The sequence below is a fragment of the Papio anubis genome, chromosome 8 (genome assembly GCF_008728515.1).
Source record: "Papio anubis isolate 15944 chromosome 8, Panubis1.0, whole genome shotgun sequence".
NCBI lineage: Eukaryota > Metazoa > Chordata > Mammalia > Primates > Cercopithecidae > Papio > Papio anubis.
In genome coordinates this window covers 12,963,357-12,981,108 of record NC_044983.1, presented here as the reverse complement: position 1 = coordinate 12,981,108, position 17,752 = coordinate 12,963,357, and the positions used below count along the sequence as shown (strand labels likewise).

General features: G+C 37.1%; 1 protein-coding gene across 2 annotated transcripts in view; it reads left to right on the top strand.

The window, feature by feature from the left end:
* SGCZ (sarcoglycan zeta) overlaps positions 1–17,752 on the top strand; it is a 1,210,518-nt gene that overhangs the window by 351,832 nt on the left and 840,934 nt on the right. The gene's annotated exons all lie outside the window — the stretch shown is intronic.

Sequence of the window (17,752 nt, the reverse complement as noted above, 5' to 3'; positions counted from 1 at the left end):
CAGCTCTATGCAGGCTGGAGTGCCCCGGTGGCCCAGATCTCAGCTCGCTTGCAGCCTCCGCCCTCCCGGGATTCCAGCTATTCCTCCACTGCACCTCAGCTCGGTGGCTGGGTTCACAGGCGCCGCCACCGCCATCGGCTAATTTTTTGTGTTTTTAAGTGGGAGGCGGGGTTTAGCCCGTGTTAGCCAGGATGGTCTCCATCTCCTGACCTTGTGTTCCGCCCGTCTCGGCCTCCCAAAGTGCTGGGATTACAGGCTTGAGCCACCGCGCCCGGCCGAAAGAGTAAAATTCTTGTAGCAGTGTACCCATATCATTAAAGTAATACTTTAAGCCATATTTATCACAACCTGTTTAAAAACCTGTGTGAAAAAATAATGTTTACTTCCCAATAAAACTTACATATTTTTGAGAAACACAAACGACTGAATACAGACAATGTGTTCCAATAGCAGATCAAGGCATTATGCCTTATAAAATGGAATGAAATTGGTATTTTAATATTCTTTTGCTTCATATAAACAGTGAGATGATACAATAATATACTAAATAATTACATTTCTGAAATGAATCATTATTTTCTTTGGATCTTGCATTAATTTATAGGGATTTTTCTTATAAACTTTCAATGTCTTTCAAGATTACAATATGGACTTATATTGTTTCTTGCTTATTTCTTTGTTTATTTTTGCTCTTGATACAATTATATATACTTTCTTTCTATCTCTTCCTGCATCCTACATTGCTCTGATCAGGCAATTCTTTGAAATCATAGTCACTGTTCAAGTGCAAGATGGTTATTAAAAGATGGTAAAGCTTCTCAGATATGGCCATAATAAAATAAGAGCCAGAGATGGTGTTGAAATCGTCTTCGGCAAAAGTATATCTTTGTGCATCCCTGTTCATCAGCTCAATCTCTTACTCCGCCCATGAGACGGTGACCTGCAATCTTATCCATCTTTTCTCACTTGAGGATAAAAGTCACTATTATGTGTATTGGTCTTTTGCTTTTTTGGTGTATTGCTTTTTTGAAAAAGTATGTGATACTCAGTTTATATTCTTTGTCCACTTGTTTTTTATTTTATTACATATTGACAAATTATATATATTTAGGGGGCACAGAGTGATGTTCTGATAGATGTATACAATGGGGAATGACTGAATTAAGTTAATTAAATGTCTATCACCTCAAATACTTATCATTTATCCCTTCTACTGAACTTTGACTTTGTACCCTTTCACCAACGTCTTCCTATTTCCCTCAGATCCCAGCTTCTGGTAAACACAATGGGATACAATTCAGCTTTAGGAAAGAAGGAAATTCTGTCTTTTGCAACAATATGGATGAATCTGGAGTATATTAGGCAAAATGAGATAAGCCACGCACATAAATACAAATATTGCATATCTATTTTCTTGAGGGCCTTCGTACTTTTCTAGTGGGTTTATATAACCTTTAAGTATTCAGTTATTAACTCTTTCCTGTCATATTGCTACAGCTGCTATGTTCATTATTGTTTACATTTTCCTCTAACCTGCATCTAGTTGTCAAAATTTTTCATAGTTTGTGTATGATTGTGTATGTGGGTTTATGTATATGTATAGCTATGCATGTATATAGATATAGATTTTACTATTTTCGATGGAATGTTTCCATTTTAATATCTAACCCAATAATATCTTTAACAGTAATCAAATTAATGCAAACTAAAGGCCTAAAAATATATGTATGCATCTAGTTTTTTCTCTTTACATTAGCATACCCAAAGATGTAAAATGACAATGCAGTCAGAAAAATTGGCCCAGTGTTCTAGGAAAATAATTTATATGTATGAATCAAGTTAATCTAGTGAATATTGGAGCCAATATTGATTGACTCCCTATATAGCTATCCATGGAAAGCAAGTGACAGAAAATATGAATAAGGATATCTGCATGAAAATGTTTTAGTTTAAGTATAATCTGTATCATGAGGACCCTAAAATTTCTATCTCCATTCAAGACTTCTCCTTTGAATACAGACTTGTATATTTAACTGTCTGTTTGGCATTTCCACTTAGATATCCAACATAAGGATGTGGAAAATGATACAGTCTTGGCCCTCCTTCAACCTGTTCCTCTTGCAGTCTGCCCCATCTCACTAAATGGCATCACCTTTCTTCCAGCTGCTTAAGCCAAAACCCTGACACCATCTTTGACCTTTTGATTCTCTTACCCCCCACTGTAATCTAATAACACATTCAGAATTTATCGCACCTCCACTGCAATACTCTGCCGTTGGTCATTATGCCCTTACCTCTTCTATTGCAGTAGTTTCTCAACTTGCATCTGGGCTGCCGACTTGCCCATTTAGTCTGCTCCAACCCAGAAGCCGAAGTGATCTAAAGACTCAAATTCTACCATGTGTTACTCTGTTTAAAAGCTTATAGTGACTTCCGCATCTCATTTAGAGTAGAAGAAGCCAAGCCATTGCAGTGACTTTAGAGGCCTGCAAAATCTTCCCTGCTGGGATATGTCTGATCTCATCTCTTTCTTGTCTTCTCTTCAGTCATTGTGACCTCCTGCTGCTCCTGGAACAGGCCAGGGACACTTTTCCCCAGGACTTGCCCCTAGGAAGCTCTTCCTCCCTCCCCCAGCCACCTCATTTCAGATTATTTGTTCTCTCACCTCCCTGAGGTGTTTGTTCGAGTGTCTCCTGAGTGAAGCCTTCTCTGACCACCTCAAGGTAAACGTGTGTCCACCCTCTGACCCTTTTTCCCCAACTTCCCAATATATTTTGTTTCCCTTTAGCTTTCACCTCTGTCTAATAAACCATATGTTATCATGTTTATATTTTTGTTTTTATAACTAGGATATAGGTTCTCTGAGAGCAGGGTTTTTTTTTGCCAGTTTCTTCCATGCTATCTCTCAGGATGCTAAACAATATCTGATACATAGAAGGCCCTCAATAAATATTTGTTGAAATGAAGTATGCTATGAACAGTTGTGAAAAATGATAAACAGTCATCAGTAAACAATGTTCAGTACTAAGGGTCTGGCTTAAAAGTCTATGAGCGTTCATGGGATAGAATATCAAGTGGTCAAAGTTTCTAATAACAGAAGTTAACATGCTATTACCTTAAGTGGAAAAGCTAAGTATACAATAATATATATAACATAAAGTCCCTTATGATTAAAAAAGACAGCCTGGATAGGAATATGCTAAAGTTCTAACAGGTCAATCTAGGTAGTAAGGGTGAATTTTATTCTGCTTCTTGATATATTTTCATGTCCTTCCCAAATTCTCTTCAGTGAGTTGAGCTTCCTTTTATAACCAGGAAAATATAACATCATCAACAACAAAAACCCCCAAAGATTCTGCAATTATTTTTAAAAGACCGATTAAAACAAACAAAATAACCCTGACATTTGCTTGGCCTTTTTAAAATCATGCATCAGTTGAGTCCTACAATTACTGGGCATTTTCTTTGTGCCAGGCACTGTGGGGAATATAAAGATGAAAGTCCCTTTCCTGACTTTAAGATGTCAGGTAAGAGAGCAAGGACACCTTCCCTCAGTGAAAAGGGACCATAATGCAGGGTGTGAAAAAAGTTCAAGCAAGTGTCAGAGGACCAGCTGAGCTACTGAGAACAAGATCGTTCCTCTTGTTTTGAGAATTTTTCAATCAAAGAAGGATCCAACCCAATTAATTACATGTTTTGCATAACAGCATGTATTATGTATCATACTCAAAATTCACACTCAAGAGCCTTGAAATTATAGGTGTTAGTACCTAGGCATAACAAATAGGTAGATAATATACTACTCTAACCAGAACCATATCCGCATTAATTAATCCCCAAACACCCAGTATGAATCATCCACTGTGCTGGTGCTGAGAATACAATGCTAGGTAAAACTCAGTCTCTTTCCTCAAGGGATGAATGGACCAATTTAAAAACAAATAGGCACCTGGACATATTAAATACAGATTGGTAGGTGATACAAAGGAGAAATATTCAGAGACTTTGGTTGTGAAAGCCCACTTGGGATGGGTTTTTCAGTGATTGATTTGACAAAGGATTTCCACAGAAGGTGACATTTGAATAGAGAAATAAAATACAATTAGTAATTTACTAACACAAGGAAAAAGTCATGATAAGAACTGGAGAATGCTATCGATTTTTTTCTGGAAAGAAGAAAGATCCTGCAGAAGTCACAACTGGGAGAGAGGGAACACACACGTGCCTGTCTGCCTGTTTACACTGGGAACCAGTGAGTTTAGTATCATAAAAACCAGAAGGACTGGAGGATTGAAAGGAGGTGGGGTAAGAAGAGATAACTAGAGCTTTCTTTTAATATTAGATAAATCGTGATGTTGATAATTTGTAACATAAAATATAATGTTACTAAATATATACTAAAAATAGATGACTTAGTGTGAAAGACTACATATCTGTCTGTTCTTTCTTAAAGTAAGTGAATGCCCTCTTGGTGCTATATACACTTAGGAGATCCCTATCATTGTTTTCTGCATGCAGAGAAACCTTTAAAAACCATGAGAATAGTTATTTCTCTAATTTTGATTTCTACTTAGTAGAAAACTTTAGTAATCTATATGCAGAATGTCTTGGCTACAATAGACACCAGTATATGTTAGGTCTTTACCATCTACCCACCAAGAAGGGCAATGTCTAAGAATGAGGAACCTGTTTATTTATAGCTTATGGCATCAATAAATAGTTCATTTATCTTATACTGATATATAAATAATTATTTGTGAACTTAGTGATGGAGGTTATATCACATTGTTCCTTCACTCAATGTGGTTGTAAAACTTACTATATACTCAGCCCAACAAGCTGCATCAAAAACGGGCCTGGTTTGGAAAGCACTTTGGTACTAAGGGAAGGATATGCATTGCACATTCTCAGTGCAGTGGATTCCAAATAAGACACTTGTATTTAGAATTAATGAGACTCTTAGAGAAACATCGTGATTGTTTATTCAATCTGATGCTTCAAATTACCTCTTTCCAAAGTCTTTGAAATCAGTCTGTCAAATAATCATCAGGAGTAATTAGTTTATGCTAAACTCCCCATATGAAATTTAAGGATGACAAAACAAATGGTTGGCTCCATTACAATTCAATTTGTTGTAACTTGATTGCTATTCTCAATATATGATACGTAAGGAGATACTCCTTCCATCATCACACCTATCCAGGTGCCTTCAAGTTCTTACATCCATAAACATAAATGAGAATCTATAATGCTATTTTCAAGGCTTATGGTATTTGAAGGAAGACTAGAAACAAACAACAACAACAATAAAAATAGAAGAAGGCTACTATTGGGGAAAAAAACAAAAACAACAACAAAAAACAGATGCTAACAAAGATAGCTATAAGGAACATGTCTGAATTCCAGGCCAGGTCAAAGTCATAATCTTGCTTAGTAGAGGTTGAAATCTAGAAACCAGGCTGGGTAAGATTTCAGGAGACACAAGACTGTGAAACTAATAACGAAACAGCCATTTATAACTAGACCCAAAAGAGTAAAGAGGGTGAAATATGAAGTGTGAAACATCATTTGATCTTGGACAAGTGATTTCTGTTCTGGGCCTTTGTCATTACTAAATAAAATAAGGATTAGATCAGTAGCTCAATTCTTTTTTCTTCCTTTTTTCTAAGCACTGAAACTCATTTTTAAAAACTATTCTGTGTATTTAATGTATAATATTGAATATAGCTGAAGCACAAGTAGGTATGAGCATCGAGTCTTGCCTTCTCGTCAACCTCTTGCCTGGAGTAACCACAAACAACCTTTTAACCCAGGATTCCAAGGAACACAACTGACAAATACAGGAGGAAGTTCCTTCTGGTTCTCACCTTGCACTCTGGTTTTTTTTTTTTTTTTTTAAGTAGCCCAACATTGAGGTTAGGGAGGTTCACAGACTTTCCTCTTTCTGTTCTGCTCTGTTTCATCACCAGATGAAATAGTTTTAAAGTAAGATATGAAATGAGAAAGAGTTTACCTCTAAAATAGGAAACCAGAAACAAGGAGAAGAGACCATGTAAATTTACATCATTTTGAAGTTCCTTTTCAAAAATAATATTTATTTTCAAAAAAATTATTTTACGATCCTACTCATTAAGAATTATGTATAACTATATAGATGTAAAATGAGACAGAATCAATAAAATTAGAAATATTAAAAAATTAAAAATCAGTGGTGATTGTGCACTTGTTCCACACCATATATTTTGCTAAATTCTGGGTGAGGGGGAAATGGGAGGGAGAATGTAACAGTCACATTTGGAGTCAGTGGATTTGACCCCAAATGATGCTGAGCCTGCAGGGTCTAGTGCAGGTGGGAAAAGGGAAAAAGCTAAGACAGGGTGGACCTGGAGATAGAAAAATAGAAAAAGAGGATAGATTGAGGAAGATATTGCAAGGAGTTATGCTGCTATCAGCAACGGAGTTGATGTAATCAAACAGTGGGGTTTGAGGAAAAGAAATATAAGTGGTGGGCAATCAACTGGAGTGGCAGAACTGCCATCTGAGTGATTGGTTGATGAGTTCTGAGAACCTAACCAGTCTGAGTGGAATGGGCTAACATCTTTTATTTTTAAAATATCTTTATTATGTAGCAGTAACAAATGTGTTGAGATTGTGTCTACAGATACGTTACCAACAATATTCACTCTAACACATAGATAGAAGGAAAGGAATTTTATATCAACTAGATTTACAACTCTCAGTATGGATAAATCTGACGGGCATGTTATGAAAATAAATTAGGGAGACAGCCCCAAAATAGACAACATAATATTTTTTATGTTTTTAATGCATATAATTTATAGGCTGTGGTGGACACCATGACATGCTTCCCCGAATTTCCCTCAAAGAAGGACTTCTGCTCCGGCTTCTGAAAATGTGTGAGCAGATAATCCCCAGGTGTCAGTCCCATTAGGGATTGCCTCAGATGTAGGAGCTACTTTGCTAAGACCTCACATCCAATTACAGATAGAAACTGATTTGAGATCTTTCTAGCTTTTTGATGTGAGCATTTGGTGCTGTGAGTTTCCCTCTTAACACTGCTTTTGCTGCGTCCCAGAAATTCTGCTATGTTCTCTCTGTGTTTTCAGTAGTTTCGATTAACTTTTTGATTTCTGTCTTAATTTCATTATTTACCCAGGAGTCATTCAGGAACAGGTTGTTCAATTTCCATGTAGTTCTTTGGTTTTGAGTAAGTTTCTTAATCCTGAGTTCTAATTTGATTGCACTGTGATCTGAGAGACTGTTATGATTTCAGTTCTTTTGCATTTGCTGAGGAGTGTTTTACCTCCAATTATATGATCAACTTTAGAGTAAGTGGCAATGAGAAAAATGTATATTCTCTCATTTTTGGATGGAGAATTCTGTTGATACCTGTCAGGTACACTTGATCTGGAGCTGAGTTCAGGTTCTGAATATCTTTGTTAATTTTCTGTCTCAATGATCTGTCTAATATGGTCAGTGGGGTGTTAAAGTCTCCCGCTATTATTGTGTGGGAGATACAGAGTTCCAGCCATTTGGTCAATGCAAGGCAATTCTAAGGGGCCATGGCTCACTCCAGAACTTCTCTTGAGGTTGGCTGAGGCTGGTGTGGGCCTGAATCATTGCTGTCCCTCTCCCTCTGCTCCAATCTGTATCTTTTCACTCCCTTCTGTGAGATATCCCACATAGACATCCTATTCATTACATTCTGTCTTAGAGTTTGCCTTCTGGAGAATTCAACCGCCAACATGGTGTATGGGGGTAGAGATGGAGTGGGACTGAGTTAGGAACAAAGGAAAAAACAAAGCCTCTTTAAAGTAAATATGAATAAAATAGGGTTTATGCACTAATTGATTGTGATACTATGCCACACAGTAATGGTTATGATTAATCTGAAGGCCTCTAAAACATACTTGTTATTATTAAAATTAGTATGCAACAATGTGTACATACTAATAATAGTAGGAAAATTGTATTTCTACTTAAGTTCCTTACGTAAAATAAATCGTAGGCATTATTTTCATCGGATATAATGAGGGAAATAAGGTTCAAAGAATGAAGTTAGAGGCCAAGGTCACATAGTAAGTAACAGAACTTGAATTAAGACACTTTCTCTATATTTTGTATTTTGGGCTCTTACTCAGTTATCTGTGATATATTTCCATTTTGATTAGTAGAGTAGAATGCCATACAGGAGCAAATTAATGCCTGAGTTAAATGCAGTTTTTTTGGCCAGGTGCAGTGGCTCACACCTATAATCCTAGCACTTTGGAAGGCCAAGGTGGGCGGATGACCTGAGATCAGGAGTTCAAGACAAGCTTGGCCAACATGGAGAAACCCAGTCTCTACTACAAATACAAAACTTAGCCGGGTGTGGTGGTGCAAACCTGTAGTCCCAGTTACTTGGGAGGCTGAGGAAGGAGAATTGCTTGAACCTGGGAAGGGGGAGGTGCGGTGAGCTGAGAATGATCCACTGTACTCCAGTCGAGGCGACAAGAGCCAGATTCTGTCTCAAAAAAAAAAAAAAAAAAAAAAAAATTTTTTTTTTTTTAGTTTTTTTTTGTTTGTTTGTTTTTTAAATCTATAACAATATAGCTGCACTGGTGGTAGAAGTGAAAATCTAACTGGTGGTTTGCAGGAAAGGACACCTCATGTGCATAGTAGGCTGGGTTGTTTAGGAGCAGACTAAGGGAACTGAAAAAACTTACTGAAAGTATCACCAGTGAAACAACTGGGAACTGTTACTAGTGAAGCAATAATGTGTGTGTGTGTGTGTGTGTCTCACCACATTGACACAGCCCCTCCTGGTATGTGATATATACGAAACTCAGAACAAAACAATGGGCTGAATCAGGAGACACTTCCCAAGAGTGTCAATTTTAAAATATTCAAAAAAAGCTTGGCTAGTTATGTGTATTTTTACAGTGATTTCCATTATTCATGGTTTTCTAGTTCTATGATTAGTTTTCTTTTGTTTTCTTGTTCTTCTGGTCTTTTTTTGTTTGTTTGTTTGTTTTGTTTTTAACATAGAGCCTCACTCTGTCGTCAAGGCTGGAGTGCAGTGGCATAATCACAGCTCATTGCAGCCTCAATCTCCCAGGCTCAAGAGGTCCTCCCGCCTCAACCTCCTGAGAAGCTGAGACTACAGGCACGTGACAGCATGCCCAACTAACTTTTAAGTTTTTTTTTTTTTTTTTTTTAAGAGATGGGGGTGTCACTGTGTTACTCAGGCTGGTCTTAAATTCCTGAGCTCAAGTTGTCCTCCCACCTCAGCCTCCCGAAGTGCTGGAATTACAGGCATGAGCCCCCACACCTGGCCTACAATTAGGTTTGAAAGGACGTAAGTACTTTTAGCCATGAACTGCTTTAACTTCTTGATTACAAGTATGAGTAATTCAAAATCCAACCTGCCACCTTTATGGGGAATAGGTAAAAGAAAAAAAAAACAAAAAAACTATAAGAACCTTCCACAGTACTGCTTTCACTAATGTATTCACATTCACTGTCCATCTGTTTCTTGAAACTATGCTCTCTTTTACTGAAGTAGAAATCACACTCCTCTTCTCATTACTGCTACTTTCTCCTTAAGCTGGGGTGATTTGTGTTTCATTGCCTCTGCCATTCTTTATTTAGTGCTTGCCTCTTAGACACCACGGGAATCATCCTCATTATAGACTTCGTTTGCTCTGTTCCTCTTATAGATCTTGACATAGCTGTTCTGAAAGTCATTCCATATGCATACGTTTCTTAAATCAACAGTATCCTTAACACTGCTGCATCATTTTGGAAGATAACAACATTCAACTTCAATATTGTATGCGGGCCACCTCATCTCATTTGTAGCCAATCAGATATCAGAAAAGACAGGCCAAGGGCAAGCTACATCAGAACCACGGTACTACTTATTTCCCCCTCTAGATCATGGAAACATATGTGCTTTCCTTTTTTTCCCCAAATGACTCCAATCTTTTTTTTTCCTCACAGTTGTTAATTATATTTTAACTTGCATAATGTATCTGCAAAATGTGGGAAAGTTATAGATGGCATTTGTTTCAAACATGGCTGGTTCTTAATATAGGACATTTTAGAAAAGGTTCTGAATAATAAGTGTCAATTTGTCTTTTAAATGTGTTAGCACTAAGCCAAAATGAAAGAGAAAAAAAAAGGAAAAGGAAAAGAGAAAAAGAGAAGACTGCTTTGATTTGACTTTCAAGTGAAAACCCATGTGTACTTCTTAAGTGCTTAAAGTTCTTCCTTCTCATTTACCCTCAAATAAAGAGGGAACTGCAATTGAGACACTGATCTTCTATTTAGGACAGGGAACTTCCCTGTCATTTACTTGGGAAGAAAGGCAATCCTGACCTTGGCTTTCTTAGAGATTTGTATAAAAGGATATTCATCTTACTACAGCCCACTTCTGTACAGTACTGATTTAACAACGTTCACCAATTTCACATTTACACTGGGGGAAAAAAACAAAACAAAACAAAAAAACCTTTTGCATAAATGTCATAACAGAAAGGAACATGAAAATCCGTTAGAACTATTGTAAGTCACCAGAATGATCAGTTTCTCTTTATTATTTCTCTCATAAAAAATGAATATATTTATTTGTTTTTGTAGGAAAATGAATGCTTTGGAAGCTTCAATTGTGAAACTAATTTGGCCTTTTAAAAAGTTGGATGGATAAGTTAAAAGAAAAGCTGTACATCTGTGTTTGACAGTAAAAGGGAGAATTCTTGCAAATCAACATGATAGAGAAAAATATTATTTTTTATGCCTTTAAAATCTTTATACTATTCATTATTATGAAGAAATATCTATGCTTGGATGACAAGTGCAATAAATTTATTCAAAACATGTAATGTATGATGGAATACAAATCAAATGCCTGCCTGGAAATAAAATTAAAGCAATTATCATGATTTAGAAGCAGTTGGATTTTCAATAAAATAAATAAGTGCTTAGATCATGGAGCAGATTTGATAACACATTTTAGACATTAAAATATAAATACACATTATTTTAAATATTTATTTTCTTTGTAATGGTGTTAGATATGAAGTAGCCAAGACTTTTGCCTAAACAAAGAGATACTTACATAATAAAGGCTATGGCTCGGCGTGGTGGCTCACACCTGTAATCCCACCACTTTGGGAGGCTGAGGCAGGTGGATGACGAGGTCAGGAGATCGAGACCATCCTGGCCAACATGGTGAAGCCCCATCTCTACTAAAATACAAACAGCTGGGCGTGGTGGTGTGTGCCTGTAGTCCCAGCTACTTGGGAGGCTGAGGCAGGGGAATTGCTTAAAACCGGGAGGCAGAGATTGCAGTGTGCCGAGATAGTGCCACTGCACTCCAGTCTGGCCACACGGCAAGGCTGTGTCTTAAAATAAAAAAAAATAAAAACAAATAAATAAATAAAAATAAAGGCCCTTAGAGTGGTAGGTCTGCTGTTAATCTCTAAGAGTCATCAGTGGAAACTCTACAGTGCTCTTTGCTTAGTCCACACTCCATTGCAGGCCAGGGGGTCCTCTAAACAAAGAGGTGGGCTGATGAACAGTAGAACTTAGTGAATGTCATCTGCTAGCTCTGCTTATTTGCTGTTTGTTATATATAATTTCTTTTTCCTAATTCTTGATATTTCCTCTTGCCTCTCTCTTAATTCTGTTTCAGCCAGTTGGTTCAAAGCCAATAAAAGTTACTCAATATTTGTGTCAATAACTTTGTTGGCACATTGTACCATTTAAAAAATTACTTTAAGTACCCATCACTAATATTACTTTGTTTTAGAGCTTTATGGAGAGATATTTCATATACCATAACATTTACCCATTTAAAGTGTACAGTTCAGTGGTTTTTAATATGTTCACAGAGTTGTTGATTTCATTTATTTCTAGTCTAAACTTCTATTTTCTTCCTTCCACTTGTCTTGAATTTAGTTAGCTATTGTTCCACTAGTTTCTGAAAATGGAAGTCAGGTTTTTGATTTGAGGTGTTTTGCCTTTCTCAAAGTTGATACTGACAGCTATAAATGTCTTCATGTGCACAGTTTTGCCTGTACCGTGTAAGTTTTGTAATGCTCTGTTGTTTCCATTTATCTCAAAATATTTTCTTCTTTGACCCATGGGTTATTTAGAAACGTGTTGTTTACTTTCTATGTATTTTTAAATTTTCTTGGGGTCTGAAAGTATGGGCAATGTATTGAGTGTGCTCTGGGGATAGTGGTTTTAAGAGGTCCCTAGGCAGCCCGATCTCTCCATTGTCTACACTGATGCAAGCTTTTGCTACCACACCACTGAGCTGGGGAGACCGGGGGATGGGAATAGTTGGATAGATTGCATTTTCATTTGTTCTGTGGTTTTTGTTAATTACCAGAGTTCCCAATTGGTTTGTGTTTGGTGTTTGGCTGATTTTCTCATTGTTTTAGAGAATGAGAGAGTTTATTACTCTGCCATTCTGAAAGCTCATTCTCCAGAAGAACTCTTTTAATCTTCAGAAATAACTTTGGATTAGGGTGATGTTATCCCCATTTTTCAACCAACTAAATTGTGGCCCAGATATGAAATGGTCTATTCAAGGTCAAGCTGCTTGTTTGTAACATAGCTGGAAGTTAATCCAATTATGTTTTCTTCTTGCCCTAGTACTGTGTTCTTTCCCCCATATCACAGCTCGTTCACTTTATTATTAGTTACTTATACCTTAAATGTCTTGACCTGCAAGGAATCTGAGAGATAATCAGGTCCTAGCCTTCCACTTTGCACATGAGAAAACTGCAGTCCAAAGTGGTCCAGTGCTTTTCTCAGTACTTTATTGCTAGCTTCTCTTAACACATGCTTTTCTTATTGTTCTCTCTGGTTTTCAGGTGGGGACTTCTGTCAGCCCCCTGACGCTGCTCTCAGACATTGTCCCTTCCATATCCAAAGCTGTGAATAAATAGTCTCCCTCCCATTGAATCCTTCTGCTATGGTTTGAATGTGTGTCTCCCTCCAAAATTCATGTTGAGACTTAGTCCTTAATACACTGGCGTGAAGATGTGTGACTTTTGGAAGGTGATTAAGTCATGGGCTCTGTCCTCATGAATGGGTTAGCCTCTTATAAAAGGGCTGAAATCTGAAGGAAGTACTCTCTTGACTTGCTATATCTTCTATCACGTGAGGACATATCTATATCTTTTGTCTCCTCTGGAGGATGTAGCAACAGGGTATCGTTTTGGAAATGGAGATGAGGCCTTTACCAAAAACGAACTAGCTGGCACCTTGAGCTTGAATTTCCCAGCCTCCAGAACTGTGAGAAATAAATTTCCATTGTTTATAAATAACCTGGTCTCCGTTTGTTATAGCAAGATGCACAGACAATGATACTCTTTTATGCTTGAAATTTCTCCAGGAAGATCTGAGTCCCTTTTAAGAGCTGACATACCTGGTTAGGTCAGACTCACTCAGTATTATCTTCTTTTCTCAAAATCAATTGACTTGGGACTTTAGTTACATATGAAAAATTTCTTTGCAGGAGCATTGTGAGTTACTGCTTGAATGGATAACTGGAGGAAGGTGAATGTACCTCACAAAGTGAAAATCTTGGGTGCTATGTTATAATTCTGTCTAACACAAGAGATGTGTCTTCTTTCCTTTTAGAGCAGCCTGATTCCCCTTTCAGAGAGGCATACTCAGGCCCCTGTGCATTCACTGAAGATAGCACTTCACTTGATGCACACTGGAATTTATTACACCACACACAGCTGTCACTGAATTTGAGAAAGGCAATCTGGAAGTTGAATTTTATATTAGAAGATAATCTACATATTAATATTTTACTTATCTGTATACATCATTTTAATTATATTAAGTTAAATTTAAGCCAGTATTTATGTGGATTTGATAAAAGTCAGTTGGTGAATAAAGAATAATTTCATGTCCCTTCCCCAAGGATTTATATTTATTAACATGTTTTGTGGATAAAGTTAAGATGAAAAATAATCTACAAAGATGTGCTTGTAGAAAACACCAGGGAAAAATTATAAGCCAAGTCCTATTTTGTACAGGAGTGTTGAACAGTCAACTTTCAAGAAGCCCAAGGTAAATCATTATGTCTAATTAAACAATACAGCAGATCAGTCAGATTGACTATAACAAGAGTATTTTTTTAAAAAATATTGAAATGCATGATTATTTACAGAGAGAACTAAGTAGTCCTATTACAAAGCATATTTTTATTTGTAACTAGAAGAATATGAAGTTAGAAGTTCTCAAACCACTGAAGAGTAGTTTCAATTAAGGTATAAGTTTGTGGGACTCACCACACTTCAGCCTTTATCTTCAGAAGTTCTGAAGTAAATCACGGTTTTCCGTGGCTTTCAGTTGTTGTAATTATTTTTGCCCTATAATGTTGCTAATCCTACGACTACAGAGAAATCAAGGACAAATATTTGCATTTCATATCTTTCTTTCCGTGAGTTATAAATCTCTACCACTTCCAAGAAGAAGCCTAAGACAAAGGCAGTTGCCAAATGATTTACAGAAATCCACCTTCTAAAATTTAATTTCCATTTTTAAAGGTTGCTATTCCTAATTAGGTATGCATCTGGCCAAGGCTTTTTAAAAGTAAAATGGTGTTCTTCAAACAATATCCAAATATAGGTCAACCAAAATCAGTGGAAGAAGATGGGATTACTCATGGACTTCCAATGAGAATTGACCTATTCTCATCTTTATTCTTGCTAGAGACTGAACTCAAGCCTTGGTTGATTGTAGATACTCTGTTCTCCTGATGAGTTAAATCCATACATGAACAGTGCTTTACCTCTGAAAATGCATAGTCATGTAATGGATCCTCTTGATCTCAAGTGATTGACATCTGTGTATTCCAACTTGAAGAACACTTTGAAGTTTGCATCAACTCCACCTTACTAATAAAGTAATGATCACTTCTGGGGTAATTGATGCTTAGTACTATACAACTCTGGAGTCTCCAAAGTTATCCAGAGGCAATCTATAACTCCATAGCATTGAAGGCATGTATTATAGAATATAAAAAATATATGATATTACTCTATTAAGGCAATTGGACACACCAACACATGCATTGAATAACTCATCTATGCTCTTTCCTCTTTTGTAGCCTTTAAAATGTAGTTACAGTTTCACAGCGTTTCAGGTGATTTATCTCAGTCTTCCAGCCAAAGTTAGTCCTCTACTACCTCTGTGGATTCTGCCTGACAACTATGTTCACTACTGGGAAGCATCTCATTTTTATACACTTCAGTCCACTATTAAGTAACTGCTGTTATTAAAATCATTTCTATTACATTTAACCAAAATCTGACTCCTTCTAACTTACATCTTGGATCTGCTTGGCTGTCTGGAACTACACATCATTAATTGAATATGTGAAATATCTGAAGACGGCTATCAAGTTAAACGTTTGACTTCTGCTTTATTTCTAACTCTCAAGTCAGTGAGCCTTGTCCAGATTACTTTTGGGAGCAGAAGAACATGCAAATCAAATTGCATCAGATTTTTTGAGAATCTACTATGGTTAATTCAGTGTGCTGGCAAGTGGGGTAGATAAAAAGATGAATAAAATAGTATAGCCATATTCAAGGAGCTTACAGTTAACTCAATAGAGTATCTCATAGTTATCACTATTTTGTCATTTAAAATAATATTCCAAGAAGGACAAGTTAGTTTAGTTGATGATACAAACCCAGCAGCATCTATGGTGCATTTAGGTTATGTTGAAATCTAATACATTTATACACATCCTGCGTGGTTTAAAGATTTTCCTATAAATTTTTAAATTGCATTCTGTTCATAAAGAATTAGAAGACTTCTAATTCCCCCAAGGCCAACTTTTCAGCTTTCATAAAAGATGCTGATTCTATTACCATTGTGTATTTCTAATTAAATAGCATATTTCCTCAGAAGAGTTTGAACACTTTAGATATTAATAGTAACCACCTTTATAATAAAAATACTCTAATACACAGACAACAATACTAATAATTTTGATTATTTGTGAGAACAATAGAAAAGTATCAGATAGCTTATATTTCTTTTATATATATATATATATATTTAAAATTATAGTTTAAGTTCTGGGATACATATGCAGAACGTGCAGATTTGCTGCATAGGTATACATGTGCCATGGTGGTTTGCTGCAACCATCAACCCGTCATCTACATTAGGTATTTCTCCTAATGCTATCCCTTCCCTAGTCCCTCATTCCCTGACAGGCCCTGGTGTTTGATGTTCCCCTTCCTGTGTCCATGTGTTCTCGTTGTTCAACTCCCACTTATGAGTGAGAACATGCAGTGATTGCTTTTCTGTTCCTGTGTTAGTTTGCTGAGAATGATGGTTTCCAGCTTCATCCATGTCCCTGCAAAGGACATGAACTCATCCTTGTTTATAGCTGCATAGCATTCCATGGTGTATATGTCCCACATATATATATATATATATACGTGTGTGTGTGTGTGTGTGTGTATATATATGTGTGTGTGTATATATATATATATATTTTTAGATGGAGTCTCACTCTCTTGCCAGGCTGGTGTGCAGTGGTGCAAACTTGGCTCACTGCAACCCCTGCCTCAACCCCTGCCTCCCAAGTTCCAACGATTCTCCTGCCTCAGCCTCCCAAGTAGCTGGGACTACAGGTGCACGCCACCATGCCCAGCTAATTTTTGTGTTTTTAGTAGAGATGGGGTTTCACTGTGATAGCCAGGATGGTCTCAATCTCTTGACCTCGTGATCCTCCCACCTCAGCCTCTCAAAATGCTGGGATTACAGGTGTGAGCCACTGCACCCAGCCCACATTTTCTTTATTCAGTCTATCTTTGATGGGTGTTTGGGTTAGTTTCCAGTCTTTGCTATTGTGAATAGTGCTGCAATAAACATACGTGTGCATGTATCTTTATAGTAGAATGATTTATAATCCTTTGAGTATGTACCCAGTAATGGGATTACTGGGTCAAATGGTATTTCTGGTTCTAGATCCTTGAGGAATCACCACACTGTCTTCCACAATGGTTGAAATACTTTACATTCCCACCAACAGTGTAAAAGCGTTCCTATTTCTCCACATCCTCTGCAGCATCTGTTGTTTCCTGACTTTTTTTTTTTTTTTTTTTTTGAGACAGTGTTTCACTCCTGTTGCCTGGAGTTCAATGGCATGATCTTGGCTCACTGCAACCTCTGCCTCCCAGGTTCCAGTGATCCTCCTGCCTCAGCCTCCTGAGTAGCTATGTTGGTCAGGATGGTCTCACTTTCCCCACCTCAGGTGATCCACCCACCTCAGCCTCCCAAAGTGCTGGGATTACAGATGTGAGCCATCACACCTGGCCTGTTTCCTGACTTTTTAATGATCGCCATTCTGACTATCATTCTGGCGTGAGATGGTATCTCCTTGTGGTTTTGATTTGCATTTCTCTAATGACCAGTGATGATGAACCTTGTTTTGTATGTTTGTTAGCTGCATAAATGTCTTCTTTCATGAAGTGTCAGTTCATATCCTTCACCTACTTTTTGATGGGGTTGTTTTCTTCTTGTAAACTTGTTTAAGATTCTGTATATTAGCCCTTTGTCAGATCGATAGATTATAAAATTCTTCTCCCATTATGTAGGTTGCCTATTCACCCTGATGATAGTTTCTTTTGCTGTGCAGAACCTCTTTAGTTTAATTAGATCCTATTTGTCACTTTTGGCTTTTCTTGCCATTGCTTTTGGTGTT